The sequence below is a fragment of the Anomaloglossus baeobatrachus genome, unplaced genomic scaffold (assembly GCF_048569485.1).
Source record: "Anomaloglossus baeobatrachus isolate aAnoBae1 unplaced genomic scaffold, aAnoBae1.hap1 Scaffold_639, whole genome shotgun sequence".
NCBI lineage: Eukaryota > Metazoa > Chordata > Amphibia > Anura > Aromobatidae > Anomaloglossus > Anomaloglossus baeobatrachus.
In genome coordinates this window covers 11,902-24,069 of record NW_027445007.1, presented here as the reverse complement: position 1 = coordinate 24,069, position 12,168 = coordinate 11,902, and the positions used below count along the sequence as shown (strand labels likewise).

At 49.5% G+C, this 12,168-nt stretch overlaps 1 pseudogene; it reads left to right on the top strand.

Annotated features, from left to right (window-relative positions):
- Positions 1 to 9,298: 9,298 nt before the first annotated feature.
- Positions 9,299 to 9,417, top strand: LOC142286020 (5S ribosomal RNA; annotated as a pseudogene).
- Positions 9,418 to 12,168: the final 2,751 nt, after the last annotated feature.

Genomic DNA, 12,168 nt, shown 5'->3' with positions numbered 1-12,168 from the left:
GTCAAAAATGTCAACGGAACCAGGGATTCTCAGCCAGTCTCCCATGCCGGTACTTGCCCGGCCTCAAACTGCGTAGCGGCGGCGATCTGACGAGGGCAGGCACATTCAGTTTAGAGTGGCCGTTGACAGGTTAGCTATTGCACCTGTTGGCCTTTTCGAGAGCAAGGCTGAAGTAAAAGCTTTTTGTTTTTTTTTTTGCTTTTTTTATTGTGGGTAGGGCCACTCTAACTCCCCCCCTCTCTCCAAAAAAAGAAATTGTCAAAAATGTCAACGAACCAGGGATTCCCAGCCTGTCTCCCATGCCGGTACTTGCCCGGCCTCAAACTGCGTAGCGGCTGCGATCTGACGAGGGCAGGCACATTCAGTTTAGAGTGGCCATTGACGGGTAGCTATTGCACCTTTTGGCCTTTTCGAGAGCAAGGCTGAAGTAAAAGCTTTTTGTTTTTTTTTGCTTTTTTTTATTGTGGGTAGGGCCACTCTAACTCCCCCCCCTCTCTCCAAAAAAAGAAATTGTCAAAAATGTCAACGGAACCAGGGATTCCCAGCCAGTCTCCCATGCCGGTACTTGCCCGGCCTCAAACTGCGTAGCGGCTGCGATCTGACGAGGGCAGGCACATTCAGTTTAGAGTGGCCGTTGACGGGTAGCTATTGCACCTGTTGGCCTTTTCGAGAGCAAGGCTGAAGTAAAAGCTTTTTGTTTTTTTTGCTTTTTTTTTATTGTGGGTAGGGCCACTCTAACTCCCCCCCTCTCTCCAAAAAAAGAAATTGTCAAAAATGTCAACGGAACCAGGGATTCCCAGCCAGTCTCCCATGCCGGTACTTGCCCGGCCTCAAACTGCGTAGCGGCTGCGATCTGACGAGGGCAGGCACATTCAGTTTAGAGTGGCCGTTGACGGTAGCTATTGCACCTGTTGGCCTTTTTCGAGAGCAAGGCTGAAGTAAAAGCTTTTTGTTTTTTTTTGCTTTTTTTATTGTGGGTAGGGCCACTCTAACTCCCCCCCCTCTCTCCAAAAAAAGAAATTGTCAAAAATGTCAACGGAACCAGGGATTCCCAGCCAGTCCTCCCATGCCGGTACTTGCCCGGCCTCAAACTGCGTAGCGGCTGCGATCTGACGAGGGCAGGCACATTCAGTTTAGAGTGGCCGTTGACGGGTAGCTATTGCACCTGTTGGCCTTTTCGAGAGCAAGGCTGAAGTAAAAGCTTTTTGTTTTTTTTTGCTTTTTTTATTGTGGGTAGGGCCACTCTAACTCCCCCCCCCCCTCTCTCCAAAAAAAGAAATTGGTCCAAAAATGTCAACGGAACCAGGGATTCCCAGCCAGTCTCCCATGCCGGAACTTGCCCGGCCTCAAACTGCGTAGCGGCTGCGATCTGACGAGGGCAGGCACATTCAGTTTAGAGTGGCCGTTGACGGGTAGCTATTGCACCTGTTGGCCTTTTCGAGAGCAAGGCTGAAGTAAAAGCTTTTTGTTTTTTTTTTGCTTTTTTTTATTGTGGGTAGGGCCAATCTAACTCCCCCCCTCTCTCCAAAAAAAGAAATTGTCAAAAATGTCAACGGAACCAGGGATTCCCAGCCAGTCTCCCATGCCGTACTTGCCCGGCCTCAAACTGCGTAGCGGCTGCGATCTGACGAGGGAAGGCACATTCAGTTTAGAGTGGCCGTTGACGGGTAGCTATTGCACCTGTTGGCCTTTTCGAGAGCAAGGCTGAAGTAAAAGCTTTTTGTTTTTTTTTGCTTTTTTTTATTGTGGGTAGGGGCCACTCTAACTCCCCCCCCTCTCTCCAAAAAAAAGAAATTGTCAAAAATGTCAACGGAACCAGGGATTCACAGCCAGTCTCCCATGGCCGGTACTTGCCCGGCCTCAAACTGCGTAGCAGCTGCGATCTGACGAGGGCAGGCACATTCAGTTTAGAGTGGCCGTTGACGGGTAGCTATTGCACCTGTTGGCCTTTTCGAGAGCAAGGCTGAAGTAAAAGCTTTTTGGTTTTTTTGCTTTTTTTTATTGTGGGTAGGGCCACTCTAACTCCCCCCCTCTCTCCAAAAAAAGAAATTGTCAAAAATGTCAACGGAACCAGGGATTCCCAGCCAGTCTCCCATGCCGGTACTTGCCCGGCCTCAAACTGCGTAGCGGCTGCGATCTGACGAGGGCAGGCACATTCAGTTTAGAGTGGGCCGTTGACGGGTAGCTATTGCACCTGTTGGCCTTTTCGAGAGCAAGGCTGAAGTAAAAGCTTTTTGGTTTTTTTTGCTTTTTTTATTGTGGGTAGGGCCACTCTAACTCCCCCCCCCCTCTCCAAAAAAAGAAATTGTCAAAAATGTCAACGGAACCAGGGATTCCCAGCCAGTCGCCCATGCCGGGTACTTGCCCGGCCTCAAACTGCGTAGCGGCTGCGATCTGACGAGGGCAGGCACATTCAGTTTAGAGTGGCCGTTGACGGGTAGCTATTGCACCTGTTGGCCTTTTCGAGAGCAAGGCTGAAGTAAAAGCTTTTTGGTTTTTTTGCTTTTTTTTATTGTGGGTAGGGCCACTCTAACTCCCCCCCCTCTCTCCAAAAAAAGAAATTGTCAAAAATGTCAACGGAACCAGGGATTCCCAGCCAGTCTCCCATGCCGGTACTTGCCCGGCCTCAAACTGCGTAGCGGCTGCGATCTGACGAGGGCAGGCACATTCAGTTTAGAGTGGCCGTTGACGGGTAGCTATTGCACCTGTTGGCCTTTTCGAGAGCAAGGCTGAAGTAAAAGCTTTTTGTTTTTTTTTGCTTTTTTTTATTGTGGGTAGGGGCCACTCTAACTCCCCCCCCCTCTCCAAAAAAAGAAATTGTCAAAAATGTCAACGGAACCAGGGATTCCCAGCCAGTCTCCCATGCCGGTACTTGCCCGGCCTCAAACTGCGTAGCGGCTGCGATCTGACGAGGGCAGGCACATTCAGTTTAGAGTGGCCGTTGACGGGTAGCTATTGCACCTGTTGGCCTTTTCGAGAGCAAGGCTGAAGTAAAAGCTTTTTGTTTTTTTTGCTTTTTTTATTGTGGGTAGGGCCACTCTAACTCCCCCCCCTCTCTCCAAAAAAAAGAAATTGTCAAAAATGTCAACGGAACCAGGGATTCCCAGCCAGTCTCCCATGCCGGTACTTGCCCGGCCTCAACTGCGTAGCGGCTGCGATCTGACGAGGGAAGGCACATTCAGTTTAGAGTGGCCGTTGACGGGTAGCTATTGCACCTGTTGGCCTTTCGAGAGCAAGGCTGAAGTAAAAGCTTTTTGTTTTTTTTTGCTTTTTTTTATTGTGGGTAGGGCCACTCTAACTCCCCCCCCCTCTCTCCAAAAAAAGAAATTGTCAAAAATGTCAACGAACCAGGATTCCCAGCCAGTCTCCCATGCCAGTACTTGCCCAGCCTCAAACTGCGTAGCGGCTGCGATCTGACGAGGGCAGGCACATTCAGTTTAGAGTGGCCGTTGACGGGTAGCTATTGCACCTGTTGGCCTTTTCGAGAGCAAGGCTGAAGTAAAAGCTTTTTGTTTTTTTTTTGCTTTTTTTTATTGTGGGTAGGGCCACTCTAACTCCCCCCCCTCTCTCCAAAAAAAAGAAATTGTCAAAAATGTCAACGGAACCAGGGATTCCCAGCCAGTCTCCCATGCCGTACTTGCCCGGCCTCAAACTGCGTAGCGGCTGCGATCTGACGAGGGCAGGCACATTCAGTTTAGAGTGGCCGTTGACGGGTAGCTATTGCACCTGTTGGCCTTTTCGAGAGCAAGGCTGAAGTAAAAGCTTTTTGTTTTTTTTTGCTTTTTTTTATTGTGGGTAGGGCCACTCTAACTCCCCCCCCTCTCTCCAAAAAAAGAAATTGTCAAAAATGTCAACGGAACCAGGGATTCCCAGCCAGTCTCCCATGCCGGTACTTGCCCGGCCTCAAACTGCGTAGGCGGCTGCGATCTGACGAGGGGCAGGCACATTCAGTTTAGAGTGGCCGTTGACGGGTAGCTATTGCACCTGTTGGCCTTTTCGAGAGCAAGGCTGGAAGTAAAAAGCTTTTTGGTTTTTTTTGCTTTTTTTATTGTGGGTAGGGCCACTCTAACTCCCCCCCCTCTCTCCAAAAAAAGAAATTGTCAAAAATGTCAACGGAACCAGGGATTCCCAGCCAGTCTCCCATGCCGGTACTTGCCCGGCCTCAAACTGCGTAGCGGCTGCGATCTGACGAGGGCAGGCACATTCAGTTTAGAGTGGCCGTTGACGGGTAGCTATTGCACCTGTTGGCCTTTTCGAGAGCAAGGCTGAAGTAAAAGCTTTTTGTTTTTTTTGCTTTTTTTTTATTGTGGGTAGGGCCACTCTAACTCCCCCCCCTCTCTCCAAAAAAAGAAATTGTCAAAAATGTCAACGGAACCAGGGATTCCCAGGGCCAGTCTCCCATGCCGGTACTTGCCCGGCCTCAAACTGCGTAGCGGCTGCGATCTGACGAGGGAAGGCACATTCAGTTTAGAGTGGCCGTTGACGGGTAGCTACTGCACCTGTTGGCCTTTTTCGAGAGCAAGGCTGAAGTAAAAAGCTTTTTGTTTTTTTTGCTTTTTTTTATTGTGGGTAGGGCCACTCTAACTCCCCCCCCTCTCTCCAAAAAAAGAAATTGTCAAAAATGTCAACGGAACCAGGGGATTCCCAGCCAGTCTCCCATGCCGGTACTTGCCCGGCCTCAAACTGCGTAGCGGCTGCGATCTGACGAGGGCAGGCACATTCAGTTTAGAGTGGCCGTTGACGGGTAGCTATTGCACCTGTTGGCCTTTTCGAGAGCAAGGCTGAAGTAAAAGCTTTTTGTTTTTTTTGCTTTTTTTATTGTGGGTAGGGCCACTCTAACTCCCCCCCCTCTCTCCAAAAAAAGAAATTGTCAAAATGTCAACAGAACCAGGGATTCCCAGCCAGTCTCCCATGCCGGTACTTGCCCGGCCTCAAACTGCATAGCGGCTGCGATCTGATGAGGGTAGGCACATTCAGTTTAGAGTGGCCGTTGACGGGTAGCTATTGCACCTGTTGGCCTTTTCGAGAGCAAGGCTGAAGTAAAAGCTTTTTGTTTTTTTTTGCTTTTTTTTATTGTGGGTAGGGCCACTCTAACTCCCCCCCCTCTCTCCAAAAAAAGAAATTGTCAAAAATGTCAACCGAACCAGGGATTCCCAGCCAGTCTCCCATGCCGGTACTTGCCCAGCCTCAAACTGCGTAGCGGCTGCGATCTGACGAGGGCAGGCACATTCAGTTTAGAGTGGCCGTTGACGGGTAGCTATTGCACCTGTTGGCCTTTTCGAGAGCAAGGCTGAAGTAAAAGCTTTTTTGTTTTTTTTGTCTTTTTTTATTGTGGGTAGGGCCACTCTAACTCCCCCCCCTCTCTCCAAAAAAAGAAATTGTCAAAAATGTCAACGAACCAGGGGATTCCCAGCCAGTCTCCCATGCCGGTACTTGCCCGGCCTCAACTGCGTAGCTTCGATCTGACGAGGGCAGGCACATTCAGTTTAGAGTGGCCGTTGACGGGTAGCTATTGCACCTGTTGGCCTTTTCGAGAGCAAGGCTGAAGTAAAAGCTTTTTGTTTTTTTTTGCTTTTTTTTATTGTGGGTAGGGCCACTCTAACTCCCCCCCCTCTCTCCAAAAAAAGAAATTGTCAAAAATGTCAACGGAACCAGGGATTCCCAGCCAGTCTCCCATGCCGGTACTTGCCCGGCCTCAAACTGCGTAGCGGCTGCGATCTGACGAGGGCAGGCACATTCAGTTTAGAGTGGCCGTTGATGGGTAGCTATTGCACCTGTTGGCCTTTTCGAGAGCAAGGCTGAAGTAAAAGCTTTTTGTTTTTTTTTGCTTTTTTTTATTGTGGGTAGGGGCCACTCTAACTCCCCCCCCCTCTCTCCAAAAAAAGAAATTGTCAAAAATGTCAACGGAACCAGGGATTCCCAGCCAGTCTCCCATGCCGGTACTTGCCCGGGCCTCAAACTGCGTAGCGGCTGCGATCTGACGAGGGCAGGCACATTCAGTTTAGAGTGGCCGTTGACGGGTAGCTATTGCACCTGTTGGCCTTTTCGAGAGCAAGGCTGAAGTAAAAGCTTTTTGGTTTTTTTGCTTTTTTTTATTGTGGGTAGGGCCACTCTAACTCCCCCCCCTCTCTCCAAAAAAAGAAATTGTCAAAAATGTCAACGGAACCAGGGATTCCCAGCCAGTCTCCCGATGCCGGTACTTGCCCGGCCTCAAACTGCGTAGCGGCTGCGATCTGACGAGGGCAGGCACATTCAGTTTAGAGTGGCCATTGACGGGTAGCTATTGCACCTGTTGGCCTTTTCGAGAGCAAGGCTGAAGTAAAAGCTTTTTGTTTTTTTTTTGCTTTTTTTTATTGTGGGTAGGGCCACTCTAACTCCCTCCCCTCTCTCCAAAAAAAGAAATTGTCAAAAATGTCAACGGAACCAGGGATTCCCAGCCAGTCCTCCCATGCCGGTACTTGCCCGGCCTCAAACTGCGTAGCGGCTGCGATCTGACGAGGGCAGGCACATTCAGTTTAGAGTGGCCGTTGACGGGTAGCTATTGCACCTGTTGGCCTTTTCGAGAGCAAGGGCTGAAGTAAAAGCTTTTTGGTTTTTTTTGCTTTTTTTTATTGTGGGTAGGGCCACTCTAACTCCCCCCCCTCTCTCCAAAAAAAGAAATTGTCAAAAATGTCAACGGAACCAGGGATTCCCCAGCCAGTCTCCCATGCCGTACTTGCCCGGCCTCAAACTGCGTAGCGGCTGCGATCTGACGAGGGCAGCCACATTCAGTTTAGAGTGGCCGTTGACGGGTAGCTATTGCACCTGTTGCCTTTTCGAGAGCAAGGCTGAAGTAAAAGCTTTTTGGTTTTTTTTGCTTTTTTTATTGTGGTAGGGCCACTCTAACTCCCCCCCCCTCTCCAAAAAAAAGAAATTGTCAAAAATGTCAACGGAACCAGGGATTCCCAGCCAGTCTCCCATGCCGGTACTTGCCCGGCCTCAAACTGCGTAGCGGCTGCGATCTGACGAGGGCAGGCACATTCAGTTTAGAGTGGCCGTTGACGGGTAGCTATTGCACCTGTTGGCCTTTTCGAGAGCAAGGCTGAAGTAAAAGCTTTTTGGTTTTTTTTGCTTTTTTTTATTGTGGGTAGGGCCACTCTAACTCCCCCCCCTCTCTCCAAAAAAAGAAATTGTCAAAAATGTCAACGAACCAGGGATTCCCAGCCAGTCTCCCATGCCGGTACTTGCCCGGCCTCAAACTGCGTAGCGGCTGCGATCTGATGAGGGGCAGGCACATTCAGTTTAGAGTGGCCGTTGACGGGTAGCTATTGCACTTGTTGGCCTTTTCGAGAGCAAGGCTGAAGTAAAAGCTTTTTGTTTTTTTTTGCTTTTTTTTATTGTGGGGTAGGGCCACTCTAACTCCCCCCCCCTCTCTCCAAAAAAAGAAATTGTCAAAAATGTCAACGGAACCAGGGATTCCCAGCCAGTCTCCCATGCCGGTACTTGCCCTGGCCTCAATCTGCGTAGCGGCTGCGATCTGACGAGGGCAGGCACATTCAGTTTAGAGTGGCAGTTGACGGGTACTTATTGCACCTGTTGGCCTTTTCGAGAGCAAGGCTGAAGTAAAAGCTTTTTGTTTTTTTTTGCTTTTTTTTATTGTGGGTAGGGCCACTCTAACTCCCCCCCCTCTCTCCAAAAAAATAAATTGTCAAAAATGTCAACGGAACCAGGGATTCCCAGCCAGTCTCCCATGCCGGTACTTGCCCGGCCTCAAACTGCGTAGCGGCTGCGATCTGACGAGGGAAGGCACATTCAGTTTTAGAGTGGCCGTTGACGGGTAGCTATTGCACCTGTTGGCCTTTTCGAGAGCAAGGCTGAAGTAAAAGCTTTTTGTTTTTTTTGCTTTTTTTTATTGTGGGTAGGGCCACTCTAACTCCCCCCCCTCTCTCCAAAAAAAGAAATTGTCAAAAATGTCAACGGAACCAGGGATTCCCAGCCAGTCTCCCATGCCGGTACTTGCCCAGCCTCAAACTGCGTAGCGCTGCGATCTGACGAGGGGAAGGCACATTCAGTTTAGAGTGGCCGTTGACGAGTAGCTATTGCACCTGTTGGGCCTTTTCGAGAGCAAGGCTGAAGTAAAAGCTTTTTGTTTTTTTTTGCTTTTTTTTATTGTGGGTAGGGCCACTCTAACTCCCCCCCCTCTCTTCCAAAAAAAGAAATTGTCAAAAATGTCAACGGAACCAGGGATTCCCAGCCAATCTCCCATGCCGGTACTTGCCCGGCCTCAAACTGCGTAGCGGCTGCGATCTAACGAGGGCATGGCACATTCAGTTTAGAGTGGCCGCTACGCAGTTTGAGGCCGGGCAAGTACCGGCATGGGAGATTGGCTGGGAATCCCTGGTTCCGTTGACATTTTTGACAATTTCTTTTTTTGGAGAGAGGGGGGGGAGTTAGAGTGGCCCTACCCACAATAAAAAAAAGCAAAAAAAAACAAAAAGCTTTTACTTCAGCCTTGCTCTCGAAAAGGCCAACAGGTGCAATAGCTACTCGTCAACGGCCACTCTAAACTGAATGTGCCTTCCCTCGTCAGATCGCAGCCGCTACGCAGTTTGAGGCTGGGCAAGTACCGGCATGGGAGACTGGCTGGGAATCCCTGGTTCCGTTGACATTTTTGACAATTTCTTTTTTTGGAGAGAGGGGGGGGAGTTAGAGTGGCCCTACCCACAATAAAAAAAAAGCAAAAAAAAACAAAAAGCTTTTACTTCAGCCTTGCTCTCGAAAAGGCCAACAGGTGCAATAGCTACCCGTCAACGGCCACTCTAAACTGAATGTGCCTTCCCTCGTCAGATCGCAGCCGCTACGCAGTTTGAGGCCGGGCAAGTACCGGCATGGGAGACTGGCTGGGAATCCCTGGTTCCGTTGACATTTTTGACAATTTATTTTTTTGGAGAGAGGGGGGGGAGTTAGAGTGGCCCTACCCACAATAAAAAAAAGCAAAAAAAAACAAAAAGCTTTTACTTCAGCCTTGCTCTCGAAAAGGCCAACAGGTGCAATAAGTACCCGTCAACTGCCACTCTAAACTGAATGTGCCTGCCCTCGTCAGATCGCAGCCGCTACGCAGATTGAGGCCGGGCAAGTACCGGCATGGGAGACTGGCTGGGAATCCCTGGTTCCGTTGACATTTTTGACAATTTCTTTTTTTGGAGAGAGGGGGGGGGAGTTAGAGTGGCCCTACCCACAATAAAAAAAAGCAAAAAAAAACAAAAAGCTTTTACTTCAGCCTTGCTCTCGAAAAGGCCAACAAGTGCAATAGCTACCCGTCAACGGCCACTCTAAACTGAATGTGCCTGCCCTCATCAGATCGCAGCCGCTACGCAGTTTGAGGCCGGGCAAGTACCGGCATGGGAGACTGGCTGGGAATCCCTGGTTCCGTTGACATTTTTGACAATTTCTTTTTTTGGAGAGAGGGGGGGGAGTTAGAGTGGCCCTACCCACAATAAAAAAAAGCAAAAAAAACCAAAAAGCTTTTACTTCAGCCTTGCTCTCGAAAAGGCCAACAGGTGCAATAGCTACCCGTCAACGGCCACTCTAAACTGAATGTGCCTGCCCTCGTCAGATCGCAGCCGCTACGCAGTTTGAGGCCGGGCAAGTACCGGCATGGGAGACTGGCTGGGAATCCCTGGTTCCGTTGACATTTTTGACAATTTCTTTTTTGGAGAGGGGGGGGGGAGTTAGAGTGGCCCTACCCACAATAAAAAAAGCAAAAAAAAACCAAAAAGCTTTTACTTCAGCCTTGCTCTCGAAAAGGCAAACAGGTGCAATAGCTACCCGTCAACGGCCACTCTAAACTGAATGTGGCTGCCCTCGTCAGATCGCAGCCGCTACGCAGTTTGAGGCCGGGCAAGTACCGGCATGGGAGACTGGCTGGGAATCCCTGGTTCCGTTGACATTTTTGACAATTTCTTTTTTTGGAGAGAGGGGGGGGAGTTAGAGTGGCCCTACCCACAATAAAAAAAAGCAAAAAAAACCAAAAAGCTTTTACTTCAGCCTTGCTCTCGAAAAGGCCAACAGGTGCAATAGCTACCCGTCAACGGCCACTCTAAACTGAATGTGCCTGCCCTCGTCAGATCGCAGCCGCTACGCAGTTTGAGGCCGGGCAAGTACCGGCATGGGAGACTGGCTGGGAATCCCTGGTTCCGTTGACATTTTTGACAATTTCTTTTTTTGGAGAGAGGGGAGGGAGTTAGAGTGGCCCTACCCACAATAAAAAAAAGCAAAAAAAAAACAAAAAGCTTTTACTTCAGCCTTGCTCTCGAAAAGGCCAACAGGTGCAATAGCTACCCGTCAATGGCCACTCTAAACTGAATGTGCCTGCCCTCGTCAGATCGCAGCCGCTACGCAGTTTGAGGCCGGGCAAGTACCGGCATGGGAGACTGGCTGGGAATCCCTGGTTCCGTTGACATTTTTGACAATTTCTTTTTTTGGAGAGAGGGGGGGGAGTTAGAGTGGCCCTACCCACAATAAAAAAAGCAAAAAAAACCAAAAAGCTTTTACTTCAGCCTTGCTCTCGAAAAGGCCAACAGGTGCAATAGCTACCCGTCAACGGCCACTCTAAACTGAATGTGCCTGCCCTCGTCAGATCGCAGCCGCTACGCAGTTTGAGGCCGGGCAAGTACCGGCATGGGAGACTGGCTGGGAATCCCTGGTTCCGTTGACATTTTTGACAATTTCTTTTTTTGGAGAGAGGGGGGGGGAGTTAGAGTGGCCCTACCCACAATAAAAAAAAGCAAAAAAAAACAAAAAGCTTTTACTTCAGCCTTGCTCTCGAAAAGGCCAACAGGTGCAATAGCTACCCATCAACGGCCACTCTAAACTGAATGTGCCTGCCCTCGTCAGATCGCAGCCGCTACGCAGTTTGAGGCCGGGCAAGTACCGGCATGGGAGACTGCTGGGAATCCCTGGTTCCGTTGACATTTTTGACAATTTCTTTTTTGGAGAGAGGGGGGGAGTTAGAGTGGCCCTACCCACAATAAAAAAAAGCAAAAAAAAACAAAAAGCTTTTACTTCAGCCTTGCTCTCGAAAAGGCCAACAGGTGCAATAGCTACCCGTCAACGGCCACTCTAAACTGAATGTGCCTGCCCTCGTCAGATCGAAGCTACGCAGTTTGAGGCCGGGCAAGTACCGGCATGGGAGACTGGCTGGGAATCCCTGGTTCCGTTGACATTTTTGACAATTTCTTTTTTTGGAGAGAGGGGGGGGAGTTAGAGTGGCCCTACCCACAATAAAAAAAAGCAAAAAAAACAAAAAGCTTTTACTTCAGCCTTGCTCTCGAAAAGGCCAACAGGTGCAATAGCTACCCGTCAACGGCCACTCTAAACTGAATGTGCCTGCCCTCGTCAGATCGCAGCCGCTACGCAGTTTGAGGCTGGGCAAGTACCGGCATGGGAGACTGGCTGGGAATCCCTGGTTCGGTTGACATTTTTGACAATTTCTTTTTTTGGAGAGAGGGGGGGGAGTTAGAGTGGCCCTACCCACAATAAAAAAAAGCAAAAAAAAACAAAAAGCTTTTACTTCAGCCTTGCTCTCGAAAAGGCCAACAGGTGCAATAGCTACCCGTCAACGGCCACTCTAAACTGAATGTGCCTACCCTCATCAGATCGCAGCCGCTATGCAGTTTGAGGCCGGGCAAGTACCGGCATGGGAGACTGGCTGGGAATCCCTGGTTCTGTTGACATTTTTGACAATTTCTTTTTTTGGAGAGAGGGGGGGGAGTTAGAGTGGCCCTACCCACAATAAAAAAAGCAAAAAAAAACAAAAAGCTTTTACTTCAGCCTTGCTCTCGAAAAGGCCAACAGGTGCAATAGCTACCCGTCAACGGCCACTCTAAACTGAATGTGCCTGCCCTCGTCAGATCGCAGCCGCTACGCAGTTTGAGGCCGGGCAAGTACCGGCATGGGAGACTGGCTGGGAATCCCTGGTTCCGTTGACATTTTTGACAATTTCTTTTTTGGAGAGAGGGGGGGGGAGTTAGAGTGGCCCTACCCACAATAAAAAAAAAGCAAAAAAAAACAAAAAGCTTTTACTTCAGCCTTGCTCTCGAAAAGGCCAACAGGTGCAGTAGCTACCCGTCAACGGCCACTCTAAACTGAATGTGCCTTCCCTCGTCAGATCGCAGCCGCTACGCAGTT